Source organism: Lissotriton helveticus, chromosome 8 (genome assembly GCF_964261635.1).
Source record: "Lissotriton helveticus chromosome 8, aLisHel1.1, whole genome shotgun sequence".
Lineage (NCBI taxonomy): Eukaryota > Metazoa > Chordata > Amphibia > Caudata > Salamandridae > Lissotriton > Lissotriton helveticus.
Genome location: NC_136069.1, coordinates 444,281,895 through 444,290,125, shown reverse-complemented (window position 1 = coordinate 444,290,125; position 8,231 = coordinate 444,281,895).

The following is an 8,231-nucleotide window of genomic DNA, read 5'->3' as shown; positions in this document are numbered from 1 at the left end:
TCAGTGTCAGCTAGAGCAGTTCTTCTGACCTGGTTCTCTGGCACTAAAGCAGCTCTGCTGACCTGGTTCTCTGGCTCTATAGCAGGTCTGCTGGCCTGGTTCTCTGGCTCTAGAGCAGCTCTGCTGGCCTAGTTCTTAGGCTATAGAGCAGCTCTGTTGATCTGGTTCTCTGGCTCTACAATAGCTCTGCTGACCTGGTTTTCTCGGTCTAAAGTAGCTCTGCTGACCCGGTTCTATGGCCCTAAAGCAGTTCTGCTGACATGGTTCTCTGGCTCTAGAGCAGCTCTGCTGACCTGGTTCTCTCCCTCTAGAGCAGCTCTGCTGTCCTGGTTTCTCTGGCTCTACAGCAGCTCTTCTGAAGCAGCTCTGCTGACCTGGTTCTCTGGCACTATAGCAGCTCTGCTGACCTGGTTCTTAAGCTCTAGAGTAGCTCTGCTGACCTGGTTCACTGGCTATAAAGCAGCTCTGTTGACCTGGTTCTATGGCTCTAAAGCAGCTCTGCTGACTTGGTTCTCTGGCTCTGGAGCAGCTCTGCTGACCTGTTTCTCTGACTCTAAAGCAGCTCTGCTGGCCTGGTTCTCTGGCTCCAAAGCAGCTCTGCTGACCTGGTTCTCTCCCTCTAAAGCACTTCTGCTGACCTGGTTTCCCTGGATCTACAGCAGCTCTGCTGACCTGGCTCTCTGGCTCTAGAGCAGCTCTGTTGACTTAGTTCTTAGGCTCTAGAGCAGCTCTGCTAACCTGGTTCTCTGGCTCTAAAGCAGCTCTGCTGGCCTGGTTCTCAGGCTCCAAAGCAGCTCTGCTGACCTGGTTCTCTCCATCTAAAGCACTTCTGCTGACCTGGTTTCCCTGGATCTACAGCAGCTCTGCTGACCTGACTGTCTGGCTCTAGAGCAGCTCTGTTGACTTAGTTCTTAGGCTCTAGAGCAGCTCCGCTGACCTGGTTCCCTGGCTCTACAACAGCTCTGCTGACCTTGTTCTCTGGCTCTAAAGCAGCTCTGCTGACCCGAATCTACGGCTCTAAAGCAGTTCTGCTGACCTGGTTCTCTGGCTCTAGAGCAGCTCTGCTGACCTGGTCCCTTGGCTCTAAAGCAGCTCTGCTGACCTGGTTCTCTTCCTCTAAAGAAGCCCTGCTGACCTGGTTCTCTCGCTCTAAAGCAGATTTACTGACCTGGTTGCTCTGGCTCTACAACAGCTCTGCTGACCTGGTTCTATGGCTCTAGATTAGCTCTGCTCACCTGGGTCTTAGGCTCTAGAGCAGCTCTGCTGACCTGGTTCTATGGCTCTAAAGCAGCCCTGCTGACCTGGTTCTCTGGCTCTAGAGCAGCTCTGTCCACTCCTACAATCATACTGACAGAAGCATGTCCTTATCTAGTTCTGCTGACCTGGCTCTCTACCTCAAGAGCAGCTCTGCTGACTTGGTTTCTCTGGCTTTACAGCAGCTCTGCGGACCTGGTTCTATGGCTCCAAAGCAGCTCTGCTGAACTGGTTCTCTGGCTCTACAACAGCTCTGCTGACGATGTTCCCTGGCTCTAAAGCAGCTCTGCTGACCTGTTCTATGGCTCTAAAGCAGCTCTGTCCACTCGTACAATCATACTGACAGAAGCATGTCCTTATCTAATCCCTTTGCTGAAGCATAAGTGCTTATAAACGTATCCTGCTGTCAAGTACTAGCACTCTAGGAACCCAGTCACTGTCTATGCACTTGCAGAATGACTCAGGCATTGAGACAAGCAGTGGTACAGTCAAATGTACACAATATATGCGGTCCCTTAACCCCTTGCAGACTACTGAGTCAGTCCTGCAAAAGTCCAGGTAATAGTGATGCTTGTCTGGAATCACACTGTGAGTCTGTGTTCACTCCTACAATCATCCTGACAGAAGTATGTCCTTATCTAATCACTCTCCTGAAACATAAGACCTTTTAAACTTATCCTGCTGTCAACTACTAGCACTCTAGGAACCTTTTCACTGTCTATGCACTTGCAGAATGAATCAGGCATTGAGACAAGTAGTGGTAAGTCAAATGTACACAATGTATGCAGTCCCTTAACCCCTTGCAGACTACTGAGTCAGTCCTGCAAATGTCCAGGTAATAGTCATGCTTGTCTGGAATCACACTGTGAGTCTGTGTCCACTCCTACAATCATCCTGACAGAAGCATGTCCATATCTAATCACTATGCTGAAACATAAGTGCTTATAAACGTATCCTGCTGTCAACTTCTAGCACTCTATGAACCCAGTCACTGTCTATGCACTTGCAGAAGGACTCAGGCATTGAGACAATACCCAAGCACTTATAAATGACCTGAGCACTCTGTTTGCAGCACTGTCATCATTCTAGTTAGTAGTGATGTTCTTATAGAATGGCCTAGGCACCAACACAAAGACACGTATAGTTTTCTGTGCACAATCCCTACAAATCTCTAAGCAGATACATAATATTGGTACACTCCACTAAATACTGTTGTAGTACTCATGCAGCCTAGGATACCTCCTGTCCGTCTCATGCAGTTCCTCAGTCAGCCATCCAGCACTATGTTCTTATTGTATCACTCTGCCAATGCCTAAGCACTTATGGAGCAGATTTACAATCCCCCTGCGCCACCAGTATGTCACTTTTTGTAACGTAGTGATGGCGCTGAGGACTCCTCCATATTTACAAGGAGAGGAAAAGCCACCCTGCGTGGCTTTTCCTCTCCTTGAAAATACGACCCATTCAAATGCAGCACTTTGCGTTGAAGGGGCGTTCCATGGGTGTTGCTGCGTCTGTTCCCACACAACACCCATGGAATAACACATCTCAAGAGTTACGAGAAAGTGTAAATCTGTAGATATGTGTGAATGGCGCACCACCCTAGAGGTGGTGTAGCGAGGCACAACAAGGAGAAATGTTTTCATTTCTCCTCGTTTTTTCCTCTTTCAATGCATGCTGCATTCCACAGCACACATTGAAGGAGGAAACTGCCTTTAGTGATTGTTTTTGTGCAGGAAGTAGTCCCTTCCTGCACAAAAACAATCTCCTCACGACACAGATATCCTTGCACCATGGTACAAGGGTGCCTGCATCACCTCATGGCTGCAGTTTGTGTGCTAGTGCAGAGGGAGCACAGAATTGTGACATATTCAAGTAAATATGTCACATCTATGTGCTTCAGAAGTGCCGTAGCGTGGTGCAGCTAAAGGGCTTGCAGTGTCACACTGCAGCACTTCCTCATAGATCTGCCCCTATAAATTCACCATACAGTACTAATGCATTCTTTCAGTCAATCATGCTCTACACATACATTCAACCAAACTTCCAGACATTACCATGCAATTATAGTTATTTTTTTCAAACCAGATAAGGTAGTTCTGAACTTTTTTTCTGTTTTTTGTTTTCTATTGTTTTAAACAATTTTGTAATTTTTTTGGTGTTTTGTAAAAATTGAACAAAAAAGGAACTAAGTAAACAGTTAGCTTTTGGAATTAAACATCATTCCAAAAACAAGCAGAAAAAAAATTTGCATTTGTGGTTCCGTTGAGCTGCACAAACAGTGTCCACTGACTGTTCACCATAACAGATGATGGTTTTGCACTTAGTGCAGTGCTGCTGCAGAAAAGCAAATTCTGGGGGAATGTCTACTGGTGATGCTGAAGTGGATGCTCCGGAGGTGCTAACAATGCCTGGTGGTGGATTTTTTGCTGCACGCCTCATTTCTTCTCGTGCCAGATTCTTCAGATGAATGGTCCACAGATGTTTATACATACTCGATGTTCCACAGGAATATTTCTTGTTGCTGCCTCGCGACAGGACCCTGTCACTCAGCAAGCATGTGACTTTTCTTGTGTTGACCTTTTTTTCTCTGGCAGGAAAGGTGAATAATTTCCATACCACTGATTCAGGCCTCTTTTTGGGTGGATCTTCCTCCGAGATATCTTCATCTGAAGAATGATGAGGAGCTTGCAAACCAGAAGCCATTTCTCCAATGCAATTTTTTAAAAACACCAAAAAAATTCTAAAACCAGCTCTGGAAGAAGAAGAGATGTCTCTCATCAACTGCTCTAAACAGAATAATTAAAATGGGTGGTGTCCTTCAATAGTTACAGTGGGAAATGTTATCAATCAAATCTTTATTTTTTAGGTCACATGTGATCCGCGCACCAGCGCACCCCAGCACGTATATGACGTCACGTGGGGCCCGCCACCGCGCAAGCATTGTGTACCGTAATACGCATGTGTGGCCAATGTGCGGGAGCAGGAGTCGCTGACCGGTCGTATACCGGTCGCGCACGCCATGTAAAATTGTACGTATATGACGTAACTGAAAAAAACCACGCACTCGTCGCTCAAACTGACAGCTAGAATACGCGGACCCACTGAGGTAGGTATGCTTTGGAAAAAAGAAAAAGAAAAGAAAATTATACAAATATATTAAAATACAAATTTTCTTTTTTTAGATTTCAGTTTTAAATTTATTTTAATTATTTTTGCAATTTTCAGAAAAATATATAATGTTTAATAAATAAAATATTTCTAGATAAACAGTTAAAAAACTGTAGAAATTCAGTACAAAAAATTGGTATAACTACTATTGCACTTAAAAATTAGCATTTAAAAAACCTTTCAAATTCACTGAAAAAAACATAGGTTTCAGAGACGTTATAGTTAGAAATTAGCATTTAAAAAAACTTTGAAATTCACTGAAAAAACCATAGGTTTCAGAGACCTTATAGTTAGGAATTAGCATTTAAAAAACATTTGAAATTCACTGAAAAAACCATAGGTTTCATGAGTGTTATAGTTAGCTGGACATTTCACTCGTACAAAACCATAGAAATTCCTCCATTATACTAAGTTATGCTAACTATAACTCGCGCGCCCGCAATGCCCTGATGATGATATCACATATTACATCATTCATGACATGGTCAGTGACATCACTGATGACATCACTGATGACATCATACACGTGACGATCTGATACACTTCATCACACACTAGTATAACTTTTGATCACTCACTGTAAAATACAGAGTACCAAATTTTAAAGCATTGACACACACATACCAGTTACTACATACGCACTCACTGATTCTTAAGTCTACACACACAACTGTCCATTCACCCACAGAATTACTTATGCATGCAGTCACTGATCAATGGTAACACTATCAAATGTACTCATACAACTATATAGACATTGACACATCAGCAGTCATCCTAGTCGGTTATGCAGTGATGCTACTCCCTCATGAAAAGAATCAATCACACTTACATTTACTCACCTAGACAATTGTACACACAACACCTGATTTATACATACACATAGTAAATCATAGTTACTATGTTAAAAAATCACTATTACAATTATACACTCATTCATACAGTTACTCTCACAATCACTGACTCTTATGTATACTTATTTATATTAACCCTGGGCGTCCGAATCGGCTACGCCCACGGAGTAGGCGTAGTGTTGCCTTCTACGCATTTTGCGTAGACAGCGTAGCCCGCAACACTACGCCCACTCCGTGTGCGTTGCCGAGTCGGCCGCCACCCGCCTCCCTCCCGCCCTCCCCTACATACATTATTTAAGCAACTAACCTTAATAAAACAAATTTAAAGCACTTACCGTGTCCGGTGTTCGCCTGGGGCTCCCTTCTTGGAATAGCGTCCCTTCCTGGATACCAATGCGCATGCGCGGCCGCCCGCGCATGCGCATTGGTATCCAGGACGACGCTATTTTCAAGAGGGAGCCCCGGACACGGTAAGTGCTTTAAAATTGTTTTATTAAGGTTAGTTGCTTAAATAACGTATGTAGGGGAGAGCGGGAGGGAGGTGCGTAGTGGGGCTACGCGGAGTGCGGGAGTGGGCGTAGCTTCTCGCCCACTCCGCGTAGCTCCGCGGAGCCCCACTTCGCCCACTACGCCCAGGGTTAATTTATATACACCAACTCTCACATACAATGCCTTTTATTTTTCTACTTTATTGGAGGGGTACCAATGACACATATATTCACTTACCAACACACAAATAAACACACTCAGACACCCAAACAACTGTTTCCATAAACACTCCTAAACCCACATGCCTAGAAAATCAACCACTCACACATCTATGCATAGAGTTACAACTCCCCCACCCAACCACAGATACACTCAGTCTCCCTTACAAATACTCAGCCAACTAATCAATAACTAATATAGACACTCACTTAGTTAGTGACCAATTGATGCAGCAGGTTATACAACAACAGAGACAATGATACACACATTCACATAGTGTGGTTACTAACCCATATATTTATTGAGACACATTTAATTAGACAGTTATATATCCACTCAATCTTCAATACAAATTGGTATATATATATATATATATATAAAAAGATATTTACATTTTTTTTAAACACACATTCACCGGATGATGTCATCAGTGACATCATCATCAGTGCATTGCGGGCGCGCAAGTTATAGTCGCACAACTAACTATAACGGAGGAATTCCTATGGTTTTGTACGAGTGAAATATCCAGCTAACTATACCCCTCATTAAATCTATGGTTTTTTCCAGTGAATAAATATATATATGCCTGTACAGCCATGGGATGGTGGGAGGAAACAATAGCATGGGATGAAAAATACCAAACCTTCACTCAACACATTATAACTTGGAAAAGGTTCATTGATGACCTCTTGATAGTGTGGAATGGTGGAGAAGAAAAATTCTTGGAATACTTCTCAATACTAAACAACAGCACATCATGCATAAAATTCACCTACACCATAAGCCAAACCAGAGCTATTTTCTTGGACACGGAGGTATATGTAAACAATAATCACATAGAAACTACACTCCACCGGAAAAGCACGGCAACTAACGCGACCCTCGAAGCAACCAGCTTCCATCAACAGTCACTGATTTCAAGCATCCCCTACGGGGAATTCCTTCGCTTAAGGAGAATCTGCAGCGAAGAGACGGAGTGGCACAAACAAAGCAAGAACTCCGTTAAACGTTTCCAAAGGAGGAAATACAACAAACACATTATACAAAAATGTTGGGAGAAGGCAAATCAGGCAACAAGATCAGACTGCTTGAAAAATAAACAGGAAAAAACGTCCATGAAAGAAGAACCAATCAGATTAATCTTAAACTACTGCCAAGAATCCAAACAGATAAATCAAATTCTGAGAATAAATTGGAAAATCCTACAGTTGGATCCAGCCATGGGCCACAAAATGGGCAAACACCCTGTTATCACGTACAGAAGGGCCAAAAACTTGCAAGATCAATTGGTCCACAGTCATTTCCAAAAAACCACCACAAAAAAACAATGGTTACAAACTAAAGGCTTCATAAAGTGCTATAATTGCAAGGTATGTGACATTGCAAAACCAACGACGGAAATAACTATGCCCAATAAAAAGATCTGGAAAATCCAAGAATGCCTAACCTGCAACAGCAAATACACTATATACATGATCGAATGCACATGCAAATTGAGATACATCGGCAGCACCATCTGCGAATTAAAAAAACGCATTCTGGAACATGTACGCGCAACAGTACATAAGGACAGGAGCAATGCCGTGGCAAAACACATGGAGGCCAACCATGATGGAGACTGGAAACAGCTGCGTTTCTGGGGACTAGAAACAATGACCTTATCAGACAGAGGTGGTCACAATGAAAAACTTTTACGACGTAAAGAGTCTAGGCACATACTGGCTTTCAGAACAATGACTCCGCTTCGCCTGAATCAATCAGAAGAACTATACATACATCTCTGAGGACTGTAGAAAAATTGTAAATATTGTGTTCCCTGCATCTCATCCCATTTAACATGTAAAATATATCACTTATAATTTATTCTCCATCCCACTTCACACTCCCTCACTTTGGATAACTTATGCTCACACCCACCACACTACGTTCTGATTCTAATTATGATTTGGTAAATTCTGGCCCACTGGAGGGCGGCACGCTGCGCATGCTCAAATCATACAATCAGACTCGGTTCAGAACCCTAGAAAACAACATGAACTATGAAATCCGATAAGGTTTTAATGGGACTTGAATTTCCATGAGTGTTTAATTGCAAACTTCCGGGTATGTTAAAATCAAACTACATCACCCAGAATCCTTATCTGTCTGACATCGCATTTGTGACCTTTGTGTTGTTTTGAACACGCCCATTTGGGGGAGTGATTATGGTTTCTGAAATGTTTGTTGAATCCTTAAAACATGTGA